We start from the raw sequence: 16,516 nt of genomic DNA, 5'->3' as shown, positions 1-16,516 counted from the left end.
TCTCTCAAATGGTGTGGAGGCTTCTTCTCTCCCTGAAGGGGCTTCTCCTTACGTGGCTAAGGGCTCTTCACTTCTCGTGCACGCTCACCCTGGTCCAGGCCCTGTCGTGTGACTAGTTTCATTCCATTCAACTCCTTTCCTGGCATGTGGGGGAAAGATCACAATTTGGAAAAAAAAAAAAAAAAAAAAGCAAAACTGGATTCCAGTTAAGAATCTGCAACTCACTAACTTATTAACTTCTAGTAAATCACTTAACTTCTCTCAGCCTTGTTTTCTTCACCTGTTAATCGGGGACAGTCCTACTATACGTGTTGTTTGCATCTCATACGTGTCAGAATCAAGTAATATAATCCCTGTGGAGAGGCTGGGAACCTTATGATTCTGAATACTTACAAATTTTATTGCTTATGTTGATATTTTTCCTTCAAAGGACGTTGACACACAGCCACTCAAATGTTCCAGTTCTGACTGACTCAGTAGGCCGGAAGAACAAGTCCACATGCCAATGAGTGGAGTGACCCATTTGATACATTTGTTGGAAAATATCGAGTGTGTTGTGGTTTTTACACTAACAAAGACTGAGAAGCTGATCCTGTTATTATTTTTTACAGCAACATTTCCTGACTTATACCTGGCATGCTAGGTAATGTCCGTATGCTGCGCATATTCAATATTCAAGGTAGAAAGGGGAAAGGCTCAGAAGGGGGCGCGGTGAGAGAGACAGATTATACTTTGTCAAGATTTTTTTTTAAGAGCACAAGCTATTATATTGTTATGATTATATCTGTGGGGCAGGAGACATTATCTTGAATCAGAAGACAATAAAATCTATAGTCTATACCTGTCACTGACTTGATGGCATTGGGCAAAATATGTAAATTTTCCCCATCAAGGAGATGGAAATGGGAATCGTACCTACCTATGTGGTACATAGGGTTGCTGTGAGTATTAAATGGGATAATACACAAAGTAACTAATGCTGAATGATGCCTCCTGAATGTGTGTGTATGTATGCACATGTGTGCATACTTTCATATTACCCAGTTTTTGGTGTACTGAGAAGCTGCCCATTCAACTGATCACTTATTGATCACTTATAAAATCACAGTCCTAGACTGTGAGGCAATGAACTCACAGGTGCTTAGAATCTAGATAAGAAATAGAGAAGACAAGGGCCCAGAAAATAAGGAAGAGTACAGATGGGAAGTAAATAAAGATGCTAAATATGGACCATCATTGGCCGTAAATCCCGAAGAGTACAAGTTCCCTGAGACCTGAAAAATTCACAGAAGTTGTGCTTCACAGGCAGGGTTCTGGAGAATGACTATGTTTTGAATCGGGGAAGACAGTCCAGGTGTCAGATCATGAGGAGAAAAGGCATGCTGAAGAAGCAGGAAGAAACCCAGACCGGCAAGAACCATCAGCAAGTGGGGACTGGCTGGGTAGCAAAGTTTGGTCAAGCGTTCTTTTCATGGTTGCTGCCATTGGTTCCAACACCAATGGTGTCTACCTGGTCATTGCTCATAAATTCTTGCTTCTTAGGACAGCAGCTGTGATGAACAGTGCTTGGAGACACCTCATTAACATGTGACATACACTCGTGGCCCGGCCTTTCTCTTTGTAAAGAATTGCCTGTTTGGGTGCCTGGGTGGCTCAGTCAGTTGAGTGTTGGACGCTCAATTTCAGCTCAGATCATGCAAACTCTTGCAGTTGTGGGATCGGGCCCCGCATTGGGCTCTGCCCTCAGTGCAGAGTCTGCTTGAGATTCTCTCTCTCCCTCTCCTTCTGTCCCTCCCCACCTAAAATGAATAAATAAAATCTTAAAAAAATTTACCTGTTGCTCAACAACATTTACTGGGTGGTTTTGGTGTGCTAGGCATCAAGAAAGGTTATAAAGAAAGTCGAGAGCATGCAAGATCCCCGGCCAGATCATTCTAATTATGCACGTAGGGTAAAACACACACGTAAAGAGAAGACATCTTTATAGAATAGGATAGCTGCATGTGTTAAGAAAGAATGTCTTTTCTTGAAAAACACCGTAATAGAAATAGAACACTGGGTGACACTCCTTGTTGTCAGCACAGGTGGGGTTCTTATGAAGTCATTGGGTGTGCAGCGCAGTGTTTGGAAAACCTGAGATCAGGCTTTGACTACTTTGCCTGCAATACGGAGGCCCACTCAGCCCCGGCGAGCTGTGGGCATGCCACACTATGTCCTGTATGCCTGGCAGGTTACCCGTCGTATTCTTGTCTTGCTCCATCAAAGCAGCACAATGTGTTCAATGATTTCTTCTTTTTAATCTTCTTGCTTGTCTTCTTTTTTATTCATGGAGCATGTGTCTCCATTTATTCCTCCTTAGCCTGACCCTTGGTATAAGCTGGACGATTTCTCTCCCCAGTGACTGATGATTCTTTCTCCTCAGGACTTTCACAGTGTTCTGGAGGAGGATGCTCCCTGCGTCTTGCCAAGTGTTCGGGCAGACAGCGCCCAGAGAGGTGAGTTCGCTCCTTCTGCAATTACGGATTACATAAAGAGAAAATATGAATGGGGATGTGAAAAAAGTGGTGTTATTCTTGGAAAATGAGATTAAGTCACAGCTACGTAAGGTTTTTTATGTGCCCATAAACACAACGGATGGCAACAAAAGAGCCGCCTGTTTACAGTCAGATACCTGCAAATCTTTCAGAAGGTGAGGAGGAAAGACTGTTGGGGGTGGTGGCTGCAGAGGAGCTCCCCCCAGCGCGGGCTCCCTGGACCAGGGACTGGGTCTCTTTACTTCTTTGGCCTAGTACAGTGCTGGACACATCTTAGGTGTCCTCTTAGAGCTTCGTGGACATGAATAAATGAACAAACTCCAAAAGGCCTTCATGGATTGGAGGTAGCTTCAAGCAGATGTGTGTGCAGCCTTCTGAAGCCTAACTTCCAGATTTAGCAGAGGATCGTCTCGGCTCTGTATTGTCCCTGGACCCATCTCAAGTTTTGGTAGTTTGGTGTTTCCTCTGGAACAAAACCACTATTTGAGGCCTGAAACCAGAAAGTACCTGTGCAGCTTCTGCTCAAGAAATACCATTGGTGGCTACAATGTCTTTTTATTCCCACAGTTTTCTTCTCTCAGACTCCTTGCTATTCATATTAGACTTCACTTTCAAATACCTTCAGAACTTTAACATTTACATTTTTTATATGAATTACAGCACGTAGCATGTGAGGCATTCAAAATCCATACCTATTTATTTTCTGGATAAAACACACATAATTTCTCCTAGGACTAAATAGAAAAAAAAATGGAAGAAAATCCACATTGTGACTTTGTATAGTAATGTCCTTGGGGCTAATGCTATTTTTAAGAAAAAAAGAAAGATCTGTTTGTCTAATGCTCTAAGTAAGAATGGACGGGGGATACAGGCACTTTCTTTGACTACAAAGAAATCATAGTTTGTGTCATTCAAACATATTTTTCTCTCTCTCCTTTCTACCACCCAAAGAACAGAAGAGAACAAAACAAAAACTCTAAAAACAAAACAACTCACAACAATAGCGGCATTGACAACAAAAACAACAACGAACAAGAGGATTTAGGTGGAATGGTACCAAAATTAGATCAGCAAATGAGATTTGAGAATTTCATGGGGCTTATATAATTCTAAGAAAGAGATGTTTTATATGTTGCTATCAAAGGAAAGTGGGAGAGAAAAAAAGAAAAGAGAAAAAAAAGCAAAGCAAAGAAAAAGCTCCATGTCTGGGCTACTCTTTCTCAGCAGGGACACCATGAGTATTTGGGATAAGGTGGTCAGTCATATTTTACAAATACTATAAAAAAATTCTGATAGAGACTGAAAATGGGTTGGATTCCTTTTGATTAATTGTACATCTTATCCCCACTTCCAAAATTCCTAATGTTTTAAACTTTTTAAAAAGAGGATTTCTTCCTGTTATAGTTTATAAATGTCTCAAAGTGTGGGTGTATGGCAAACCATTCCAAATTTACCCTCAGAAAAATATTCTTTAATTTTGACTGTTCCGGTTCTCCATTTGACTTCTGCATGAGATTCCTCAAGTTCTCTCTGCTCTTCTGTCTTTAAACGCACACTCTCTCTGGGTAAACTAATTCATTCTCATGGCTTCATTGCTGTTGATGCCTAGTTTTTACACCCATCACTGACATTTCAACTGCTCTTCAGACCCATGTGGTAAGCAGGGGTAAGAAATCTGAATTTAGACCTATTTTCTACATCTAAGAAAAATATGATAAAGATCGAACTCAACTACTTTTCTCTAGTTCTTTTAATAAAGTCAATGACACCATCATTTATTGAGTTTCTTAATTTCACAAATATGCGTGGCTGTTTTATACCTATGATGCTAAGTTCTAGTACCAAACAGGCAGAGTCCCCGATCTCATGGAGTATTGTAGTCCAGGGGTAGAAATGTATTAGTAAAATAATCACACAAATGTATAATGACTAATAGAGATAAAGGCCGTGGACAAACTACAGATTCTTACAAGTGTATAATATAAATACCTCAGTAAAAAATGACTTTCAAGCCTGTATTTCCATCACTCCCATATTTAATCAATCACTAAGACCTATTGGCTGCACCCCTATTTTTGAAGTTGCGACTCTGTTGGGGGCCCTCTATTTCTGACATTCGGATTACTCCAGTTGCATCCTCACTGGACTCTCTCTATTGCAAACCATCAGCATATAGTTGCCATGTTAATATCCTTAAATGTTCATTTCTATCACATCACTCTTCAATTTGAGAATCGTCCATGTGTCCCCTAAGGCCTATGGAATCAACTTCAGGCAGATTTCTTTGCCTAAATGCTTTCATTGGACTCGTTCGAAACATTTCTATCATACCTGTTCATTCAGCTTTACTCACGCTGTTCTCCACACCCAGTGCTGCCTTCCTTCTCTTCCTTAACTTGCTTTTTATCGATGCCCATGACTCTCCAATTGTGAACCTTGAAGGTAGGGGAAACACAGGGGAGGAATATGGGAAGTGGAGAGGGTGAGAGCCGGGCTCTGTTCCTCTGGCTCTGCATTGGATTTCTGTGTTAAGATTTCATTGGAAGAAAAGGGTTCCAAAGTGAAAAAACACTTGAAGATCTATGCAGCATTGAAGTTTCCAATTAAGATTCATCTTCCTCCAGGAGTTGTTCTTTACTAAGCCTCTCTTTTCCACATTGACTTTTCCCTCTACCTTCGACACTGTGCTCCTGGGTGTGATGCACTTGCTTACCTATTGTCTTGTGTTGTACTTTTAATAAATTGGCCTCCTTGAACCCTATTTTTATACTTCTTTTGCATCCCCCCTGGTATGTGCTTTATCTTGGTATAAATGAGTGAATAAACCAACGAACACATGAGTACTCGATGGTTATTTTAGCTAGTGGAAAATTTCTGTTTCTATAATTATGTTTTCAATCTATTCTCCATTTTTGGCAACAAAATAAATAGAAATAATATCAAAAGTGACATTCACCTAGATGAGGGTGAATTTACATAGACGGTCAAGAAATAAAGGAGAGAGAGGGCTGGTGAGAAGAAGTGAGAATGTTCTCTCTGAAACTCCTCGTTCACTGGGATTGACCTCTTGCCCTGCTCTGTTCTCTTCACTCCCCCCAAAGTTTACGTGGTCCCGTTGGCTAATCTGTGACATGGAGTTTCAAACTTTGTATCTTACCTCCCTTAGGGCAGAATGGAAATCTCTTGTAAGTCCAAGGTCTAATTTGGTCAATTGTAATAATGTGAGTTTAATTGGATCACGAATAGTGTTAGCACTTATTATTAAAGCCTGTTCCTGAAATATAAGAGGACACTGATCTATCCAAATTCCCAACTGGGAACAAACAACAAAGAGAACAAGTCCCTGCGGTGGCTTCTCCACTGAGCCCAAAAAACCACATCTGATAAGCTATGTAATTTGCTATAGCAATTTGTGCCAAAAATAAAGGCACACTTTTGCAGAGTCGCACATTTCTAAGAAAAACTGAACTCCGCCTCATGCTAATCCAGCTCCTTTTCTTTCTCTTTCGAACTTGATGTTCATGGCTAAAAGATACGAGGTTGTGTCTTAGTCCCATACATCTATTCTACTGGTGCCCCTTGGCCAAATGGTGAGGCCCATCCTCTGCCAGTGCCCCCAGGCCTCTCTCGCTGTCACACTGAAACATGAAGGGTGAGCACAGGCAACAGCAGTGGTCTGTTTTACAACACCCCAATAACATGATGTCTTTAACAGCACAGCAGATTCTTGGCTGATGGCCCTGGTTAAAGGAAGAGAGGCACAGAATCTTCGAAGTCATCAATTTTAATGAGCACTGCAACTATTCCAGTAAACTAGATCCCTTTATTTTTGTTTGCTTGACAAAGAAACCTGATACATCCAAGACATGTATTCCTTTTTAGTTCGGCACCAGGACAGGAACTCGTTTTTTCCACCACCAGTATTAAGCCCCCAGTGGTGATAAAAATTCCTGTGCAGTCTTTTGGAGGCAAAGAATAAAAGAAGCTACAAGGGGGGAAAAACAAAACAATACTAACTTTTGAAAAAATTCAGGCTTTTTTTTGGCTCAGAGGTTAAACATGAATTGTTTGAGTTCCCTTTCAAAGTTGGAGCTGGCCAACATATCTCATAAGCTTGGATAGTTTTGTGGAAGTTACAACAGAAATAAGAAATTTCATCTGCATTTTCAAAGGCAAGGAATACTCAGTGCTGTTTGGGGTGTGTGTGTGTGTGTGTGTGTGTGTCTGTGTGTGTGTTGTGTGTATGAGGAAGAAATGATCAGATAAAGCCAGAAGCAGAGGAAAATTTGCCTAATTTATTTATAAATTAATGAATTAAAATATTTTGAAGGAATATTCTGAATTTTCTGGGCAAGTCACACTAGAGGTACTAAGTAATTCCTAAAGGTTCACAGTGAGAAAAACAACAGGTAAATTGCTCGAGATGTTTGTGTATCCGAGAAAACAACAACCTGGCTTTTGCCTCTAATCTTTTTCATCTTTGTGCAAACTCACTGAACTCTCATTCCAGATCTGGAGGCAACAGGCAGGCATTTGTTTTAACTCCTTAAGTAAATTCGAGTTCTAGAATCGTTAAAGTTGAAAGTCCTTGTATAATCGCTAAATTACACTGCTCATTAGTAAGGGATTCGTAGCAAGGGCAAGCTGTGCCATCCCTTATGAATTTTTCAATCAAAAGAAAAATCCTCCTCTTCTCTGTTAAAAAATTCTTTAAATACAGGGGAAAAAACAACTCAGAAAAAAAATTACGCAAATGGCAAGGTAGTGACAGGGCATCTATCAAAGTGGCTCTGGAAATTCCAATTTTTAAAGTGCTATAAAAATATCATTATTAATGATGATTGACTGGGTTTTCAGAGCCAAGATATTTCAGGGCTGCTAAGTTAGAGTGGAGTGCAAAAGCAGGGGTGCTAAAATGGCTTCAGGGTTCCCTCACTTTGTTTCTTCATTGATTTTTAAGTAACATGTGAGCACACTCAAATTGATGATTTTCATTTTGAATTCGTTTGGCCTCTGTCATGGAGAGCCTTCCATCTTTTCCCGAGTGTCAGTGTCTAATTCGTCTTCATCAAGTCCCCAGCAGGAAGATTTGGATCTTATTACTTTTTGTTTTACAGTTTTATCGTTTACAGGAAATTGGGACACAGGAAAAGAGAGGTGCATCTACCCGCATTTTCAGTAAACTTACCCAACAGGAGAAGATAAGCCTTCCCTCGTGGACCTCGTTGAAGCTCCTGGATTGGACAGTCCCAGGAGGTGGGAGAGTTGAGACCCTAATCCAGTACTCTCTTGAGATATTTTGTTTGCTTGTTTGTTTTTGTTTCTTTCAGATTCCTGAAAAGTCTTAGCTCCGGGTCTTTATAAATTGGATACCTTGTACCTGTGGTCTTTATGTCCTCTCCATTTTACAGATGGGGAGATTAAGGCTAGAGAAAACACATTACAGGACTGGCAAGACTGTATTAATTTCGATATGGGTAACTGTTCCCATGAAAGTCTTCTATTTTGCACTGTTTTCAGTCACTGCCAAGACTGGGGAAAATGACGAGGATGGTTTTGTAAAGTGTAACTAAAATGTGCTTGAAGAACATTACAGAAAGATAGAGATAGTACTGTTTAGTGTTTAGGTAATGCCCAAGGTCCAACTTGGGGAACTTCTTTAAGGACGCAGGGAAAAGCACCTCAACACTGACAAAACCCATCGTTGACTGAGCAAAAATCTTTTCCTTTCAACCCCCGAAAGCGTCCTAACTCTCAACCCTCTGCTTTTAGCTGTGAGCCTTGCTGTACCGAGTCTGAAGACTCATGCATCCTCCTCCAGTCCTCTGGGAAGACATCAGTTTGTCCTTTGACCATGTGCCAAAGATGGAAAAAAAAGAAGAGCTTCGGCAACTGTGAACCAGGAAATTTTTTGTTTGTTTGTTTTTTTAAAACGAGATTTGCCAACCCCCCCAAAGAAATTTTGTCTAAGTTACAGACTGTCAGTCTTTATAATCACCCTTCCTCCTTTTTCTTTTCTGAATCCCGCTTTTTCACGGAGGGTAGATAATCTTTGGCATTATCCTCATTGGCTCAGCTTAGCTCTCAGTCCCTTGGGGTCCTGCTGACTCTATAAACTTTCAACTTCTAAATCCAGTGCTGGCTCACCCAGGAAAGGAAAAGGCAAATTGAACAATAAAATTCAAGCTGTAGCTTCCGTGTGACTCAAGAGCAGAAAATGTTTTTAATGTCCAAGAGCACATAAGTGCCATTAATCACCAAGAATTTATTATTTCTCATTGGGGGCCCCAAAGAAACACCTTTTTGCCCAACTGCATTATTATCTGGAATTTGAAAAGCTTTTCAAAACTAATTACCTGATTGAATATTTACCTAGGTTTGAGCGTTTCAGAAGCTCTTTCATAGAAATTATATATGCCAAAAAAGAGAAAGTAGCATTTTTTCTTCCTTTCTTTTCTTTTTCATTTCTCCCTTGTGTTTCTCTTCCTTTCCTTAGTGACCCTTGCTGTGTCAGCCTTTCTATGCATGATCAGTTTGCTGTGATCTATGGAAAACTCCCACCTCAGGAATTTGAAGCCTGTGGTAAGTCTTTTTATTTTTTGAGTCCAGGCTATAGATTACTTTTGTTTTGAGAAAGCCTTAGAGGCTTGTAATATAGTCACAACTTTTTATTTTTTGAACTGCATAAATAAATTAAACCTTTTTTGGGGGGAGGGATTTTTTTGCAGGTATAAGGTCAGGATACTTTTCTATTGTATCTCTGAAATATTAAGTATTATTTGGGTGTTCACACAATAAGTTGATAGGATCCTTCCTTCCTTCTCTTCCTTCCCTTCCTTTTCTTTTTTTTCTCTCTCTCTCTCTCTCTCTTTCTTTCTTTCTTTCTTTCATGTTCCTACTGCAGTAAATCAACATTGAAAGAATGTTATAAATTCATTTGTTGGTAATTCTTAAACTACATTAGAATAATTGATTTGGGGAACCTAAGTAAATATATACCACAACAAACCCACGTTTCTCATTTCATGTGGAAGACAGCTGCATTTTCTTTCATGCACAGAGATCATATCAAAAGCTATGTTAAACAACGGGAGCTTCAAATTCATTCTCTGGTCTTGGGGGACATAACTTTTTGAGATAGTGAGACTACAGTTAAACTAGAGTATTTAAGATGCAAGGAAGAATTTTAGAAAGGTTTCTTTTTCTGGGTTAGGATGTACAGCTTTAATAGTGCAGAACATTGTAATTTCATATGCTCCATCCCAATAGGAAACTAATGGAGGAAGACCACTGCATTTGTAGAAAGACTATGGTCTGCCGGGCTCCGTATGTATTCTCCCCATGGCCCTACAAGGTGGGCATCATTATCCCTATTTCACAAATGAAGAAACAGAGGCTCAGAGGGATTAGGTGATCTAACCAATGTCAAAAACATAGTAAATAGCAGCATTAGGAAAATCTATGTGACTCCCAAATCCATGCTTTTTTCCATTATAACCTATTGCTTCCAATAGGTGAGCAGGCTAATTTAACATCTACCATTACCGCCTCTACACAGGTAAATGCACAGAGAATACTAACTCTTCCAGTGGTCTGCCAACCAGAGGTGAGGAGGCCATCGCCTTTGGCTAACCCAGCTCTCTAAGAATCTTGAGGATGAACAAAGTGTCTTCTTTTTCTCACTGTATTGCCTGAGGGAAATGAGCAGTTCATAGAGGCAACTCCAGAATTTCACCCAATTGCTGAGTGTTCAGGCTGAGGAGATCAAGCATATGCAAACACTGTTGTATCAGGTGCAGTGAAATAAACCAGAATCAGCCTGAGCTTTCCTGTGATCTTTAGTTGGGGTCTTTTTATAAGGTGTTGAGTCAAGACAACCTCGACTAACAGGATCAGAACAAGTTCTCGGTGGGACAGGAGTGGTTCTGGGCCTAAGTGTAGTTGTAAAATAGACTTATTTTCTGGGATACAGGCTTCCCTTTCAGAGCTTTTGTCTCTATTATGGAAATTCCTCTCCCATCAGCACACTGGACCTTCATACTTTTTCCACTTTCCCCTTAACACAATCTGATCTGGGAGCTATCACCTGGAAAGAATCTAATCAATGATATCATTACTTGCAGGAATGACTCTGATGGTGGAATTTCAAGAATCAAGGGAGGCAAGTGAAGACAAAACTTCAAAGCAGCAGAGGTTTCTTAACACCCTTGGATGTTTAGGACATAAGTGACTACTTATTCATGAGCAATTCATGGGTGAGACTGATCCTGGAGGTTGATGGAGGAAGGCTAATGTAGGTGGCTGAAGGGTGCTTGACCAGAGTGTGCCTCTGGAAAAAAAAACAAAAAAACAAAAACAAAACCCAAAAAGCCAAACCCAAGAGTCCTTTTGCTGGCATGTTGTTGCTCTGTTATCCTCCAAGTCACTCTACTATGGACTCTGGCACTTGGATTGAAGCTGACTGTGGGGTTGGGGAGCACTGAGGGTGGTGGTGGTAAGGGGGAGGAGGGTGGAAGCATTTTCTTTCCTGCAGCTAGGTTCTCAGCCTCTCTAGAGGAAGGCCAAGATGATTCCTTTAGTCATTGTAACTTGGTCAGAGATCCTTCCTAGAGAAGAAAGAGTGATTATGAAGATTGACGGCCTAGGCAATGCAGTAGAAAAATGCAGCACATTTTTAAAAAAGTAGTCCATTGACTGGCTGTGATGCCAGGTTTTCCTAAACTGTTTCCATATCTATTGCTTTATTGAAGTCCCAAACTTTTGGTTGTGGAGTTCGGGAAGTTTCCTGGAGAGCCAGAAATTTACCTCCCCTCTTACTGACTGTAGATCCCTAGGGCAGAAGGACATGGCCAATTTATAACATGATCCATGGTAAATAAAACCATTTTTTAAGAAGGAGCTTTCTTCTACAGTCATTTCAGAAGCACTACTATTTTATCTAGAAGGTGAAGAAATACTGAGAGCAAAGCCACTGTTGCAATCTGGGGCAGGGTGGGTAGATGATATGTTTCTTTTGTGCTTGAGGGGTTGGCCAACAATGTTTGTGGTAATTATAACTTGTTTCTTGCTTACAGGAGAAGGTGAAAGGGCTTGAGGAGCACCTCTGCATACTCCACACTGTGAGAAGGATGTGTTGAGGAACTAACACAAAAAATAAGCCAGATGAAAAAAACAAGGAGGGGAAGGGAAATCTTTGTCAACAAGTAGATGTGGTGAATTAAGTAGCTTTTCCCATTGGTAGAAATTAGGCTTATTCATACTTCTTTTTGATTTGGTTTTTAAATTTGAATCCTTCTGTTAGAGCATTGCTCTAGTTGTTTTCTATCCATTTCTCTAAGTGTGCCTACCTCCACTGGGTTGTGAACTACATGAGGGCAGGTGTCCTCTTTTTTTGTATCCTTAGCATCAAGCTGGATAGAGAACAGTTCTACAACAAATGACTAATGAATGACTGAAATTATTTTTTATATTATAGAATTTTAATTCTAAAGCAGTCATTTCCCTGGGAATGGGACACCCCTGTGGGTCATCTCAGAGAATTTAGGGGGTGAGTAGAACCAATAAGCTGACCTGAGTAGGGCTAGATTATGGACTAGTTGAGGAAAATAACCTCTTTTACTGTAAATTGACAATCTGAAGCATGAATATGGTGAATTTAGCCAAAGATGATACCTTGAGGCAAAGAAGAGTACACAAGATTGAAGACTATCCCAAGATTCCAGAAAGACATGCTCCTAGCAGGGCTGGCTTTATGGAAGTGCGGCCTGTGTAGTCGCATGGGATCCTGCAGTCAGAGGGCCCTGCATGTGGTCTATGGTGTCCTAATGCAGTCTTGAAATTCTTAATAATGTTTGAACAGAGACCCACAATTTCACTTTGCATTGGGCCCTGCAAATTAGGTAGCTGGTCCTGGCTACTATAAGATGATGGGAGCCACGAGGGCCAAGATCAGAGAAGCTGCACTGGATAGTATCTGAGAACAGCAGGGGAAGAAGCAAGCACTGGCTGTAAGCAGAACTCATCTTACCTGGCCGCTGAGTGCGTTGCAGGCACTGCATAAAGCAGATTTCCTGGAAGGGTGAAAGATAGGGCCACTGGTCAAGGAAGGACAGGTATCCTCTGGGAGGAGGAGTGTTCAGGGAGTTAAGAAGGAAGACCCTTTTCTCTCTTGGGTAATGGGAGAGACAAAAAGGAGGGCTTGCAGGGCTGGAAGACTGGGGTAGTCTCAGGAAGAGTGAGGACATACCTGCAAATTCAGAGTGAAATAACCTGAAGTGCAGAGAAGGAATCTTTAGGTTTTTCTAGTCTCTGTCCCCAAATAGGGCCCCAAAGGAATGTCAGACTGGTCAACTGGCGAAGCCCCACACGAGGGACAGATATTAGGATGTGAGTTGTAGAAGACACTAAAAATCCACAAAACCTCACCCTGGTTTCTAAGTATACTAGAGAGAAAGGAAGTCAGTAATTACATGCCAAGGAAAATAGCTAGGAAAACTCTTAGATGTCTTGATTTTGGGGGTAGCTTTTTCACATTTGTTGTCATTAACCTATCTACTTCTCCACAGTAATAAATAATACTGTCTTAAACTGGAAGGGCCTGTGTACTTATTCTGGGCTGTAACAATAAAGGGAGGAGGTGGGTGAGTCATATTGTACTCTGTAAAATATCCTAAGCAGAACCTACCTTGGAAAGAAACAAATGATAGAACATAGAGTAGAAGGGCACAGCTTTTTGTTTTGTTTTGTTTTTTGAAGGTTAACCATCTGGAGCCTATAAGGACTGTGACAACTGTGACACAGCTGAAGATGAGCAAGAGAAAATTAAGCTGCGTGGAAGCTTTATGAGGTTCTTCTCCTAGAGGGCAATTCCAGACATATTCAAGTAGAGGCATTATCCAACCTCTAAGAGATTCCAAGAGATTCCTGATCATTCAAAAAATGATGGAACTGTTATCTCAATCAAATAAAAACACACATATCATAACTATTTGATAGTGAACTCTCTGCTGGTTGGGAGGAGATGGCCATGCATAAATCTGCTGTGGTCATGGGTCTACGCACTATAGCCTCTCAGAGCAGGACTCCAGATATGATAGAGGACCTGCCAAGATCACCAACCTCACCGATCCATGCTACTCTGTTCATGTGGGAACAAAAGTTGTTGTCACAGGATCTACATCTCTAGGACCAGGTAGGGAAGGGAAAACACTTAAGGTTGAGTGGGACTTTTTTTGTCTTCTTCTGGTTTATTGGTCATGACTCTGGAAGAAGAAGGCAGGTAATAGCTGGTTACATAGAAGGTATTTAAAGGAAAGAATTTGTCTTCTGGATCATGATAGGACTGTCAGTAGGATGAACTACTGAAAATGGAGAACATATTTAACAAAAATGAAAAAAATCAAAGTGGAGAACATATTTAACAAAAATGAATGAATAAAGGGCAGTGAGAAAAACCAAGACCAACTACCAAGTAGGTAATAAGGACAGTGGGCATGCCAGAGAAAGGGTTTGTATAGTGGAGGTGGTCCTTAGTAATTATCACTCTTTCATTCATTCAACAAATAATAGAGATGTTCACTAAGAACAGTATTTATGGGGGCGCCTGGGTGGCTTGGTGGGTTAAGCGTCCGACTCTTGATTTCAGCTCAGGTCATGACCTCAGGGTCCTGGGATGGAGCCTCACATCTCAGCATGGAGCCTGCTTGAGATTCTCTCTCTCCCTCTCCCTTTGCAGCTTCCCCCCACTTGCTTGCACTCTCTCTCTCTCTCTCAGAAAAAAAAAAAAAAAAGAATATTTATGATCTTAGGAGACTATATAGGCCAACACAGAAAAGGAGGCGACAAAAGAACTCGAAGTTTTAAACCAAAAAAAAAATAAGTATAATATTATTGAGAGGACTAAGGTTTTATGACATAAAACTCAGCCTGAATATATCAAGAGAAAAACATACTTTATTCAAAAACCGATATGGTAGAAGGAAAATAGAATAGTGGTCTGTGTAATGAAGGTATACATCTAGATGGAAACAAAGCACAAGCAAAAAAGAAATCAACATTTACTGTCATGAAAATATACCACTCAGGCCCCTTGGGAAGAGGAAAAATACAGATATTATGTTTTTAGGGTTAAATGTTGGTATGAAGTAACCCTTTGTAGTAATGAGAGAATTTGACTATCTTTTGGAAAATTAATAATGATAGAATTAAAGTACTCGATATGTGCTTCACTTTTAATGTTCACATTTTTAATCCTCAAAATGATGTCCTTGACAAGGGCAAATTGTTATTGGTCTGTAACAAGATCAAAGTAAGTATTTGGATACTTTTTTTAGCAATTTTCATCATCACAACAGTTTAATTTTATTTTACAAAATTAAAACTGATCCTTCACTGCAATTCCAAGAGATTCCTAAGCATTCAAAAAATGATGGAACTGTTATCTCAATCAAATAAAAACACACATATCATAACTATTTGATAGTGAACTCTCTGCTGGTTGGGAGGAGATGGCCATGCATAAATCTGCTGTGGTCATGGGTCTACGCACTATAACTTCTCAGAGCTATCACTATCATAGTTCATGATAAAATAGAATTCAAAAACTGTACTGCTCTTTGGGATACGGTTCATTAGAAAAAGGAATTTAAAGAGAAAATGAAAGAATGGGGGAATTTGAATAGACATTTAGCTATTATTCCAATGGGACAAATAAAAAAAATCATCTCAAAAGTGGTGTGATTATATTAGCAGCTCTCCCGATGAGGAAAAAAAGATGAACCCCTTCTACGAGGTATCTATTATATATTGGACAGTTCTATTTAAATTATCTTATTTAATCTTTACCCTTCGGATAAGTGATACTATTCTAATTTTTATGGAAGGGAGACGTGAGGTTCAGTGACTTTAGTGGGTTGCATGGTGGCCCACAAAAAGGTATGTCCACATCCTAATCCCCAGAACCTGTGAATGTTACCTTATATGGCAAAAGATATAATTAACTGAAGGATCTTGAGGGGAGGAGCTTGTCATAAATGGATCACACATATCCTTATAAAATAGACACACAGAGGAGAAGACAAAGAGGAAACAGAGACAGGAGGTGGCCATCAGCCAAAAAAAAAAAATGACTGGAGCCACTAGAAGCTGGAGGAGGCACGGAACAGATTCTCCCTAGAGCCTTTGGAGGGACTGTGGCTTTGCAGACGCTTGGTTTTGGCTTCTGGCCTCCAGCATTGTAAGGGAATAAGTTTCTGTTGGTTTAAGCCACCTTGTTTGGGGTAATTTGTTACAACCGCCTTAGGAACCTAATATAGTGACTTAAAGAGACTTCTAGAAAATGAAAAGTCTATTATTTAATCTCAGGTCTAACTCCAAAGCCTTTTACTATGACCTGTAACATAGCAGCTGTCCAGACTTTATTGTTCTGGGATCAAATGATTAGAAATATGTTGAAGGGATGGGGGAAGCATGGAGAAATAGAGTGTAGGACATGGCCTCATATACTAGGCTTCAATGCTCATTCCTCTACTCACTGCACTTGGCTTTCAGAGTCTCCACTCCCTCTGAAAATAAAGTGTCATAAGCCAAATTAACAGTGTTATTGTGAGGATTGAATTATGATGGCATATGTATAAATTTCTTTGCAAATTGTGGAGCACTATTCAAATACTAATTACCAACACATTTTTTTCCCCCAGAGAGACTGAAGAGATGATGTTGGCCCTTTTCATTGACGATCTGTCTGTTGCTGACACAATGGCACTGGGTTGCCCACCTTCCCACCATCGCAGATGGCAACGTGAGCCTACACCTCTCTCCGGATGCACGGTCCTAACATCACATGCCTGCAGGTGCAACCAGAGGCCCCTGCACCTGCTGAGCAATTTTTCTTTCTTTCTTTCTTTTTCTTTCTTTCTTTCTTTTTCTTTCTTTCTTTTTCTTTCTTTCTTTCTTTCTTTCTTTCTTTCTTTCTTTCTTTCTTT

At 40.3% G+C, this 16,516-nt stretch overlaps 1 long non-coding RNA gene across 1 annotated transcript in view; it reads left to right on the top strand.

Annotated features, from left to right (window-relative positions):
* LOC116634250 overlaps positions 1 to 7,728 on the top strand; it is a 108,530-nt gene extending 100,802 nt beyond the window's left edge. The window contains exons 2-3 of the long non-coding RNA XR_004299922.1: positions 2,423 to 2,495; positions 7,652 to 7,728. This is a non-coding gene — a long non-coding RNA (uncharacterized LOC116634250). The remainder of the gene's footprint in view (positions 1 to 2,422; positions 2,496 to 7,651) is intronic.
* Positions 7,729 to 16,516: the final 8,788 nt, after the last annotated feature.

This window comes from Phoca vitulina, unplaced genomic scaffold (genome assembly GCF_004348235.1).
Source record: "Phoca vitulina isolate PV1807 unplaced genomic scaffold, GSC_HSeal_1.0 scaffold9, whole genome shotgun sequence".
Taxonomy (NCBI): Eukaryota; Metazoa; Chordata; class Mammalia; order Carnivora; family Phocidae; genus Phoca; species Phoca vitulina.
Note: the sequence above shows the minus strand (reverse complement) of the source record. Positions and strands in the feature narration are given on the sequence as shown.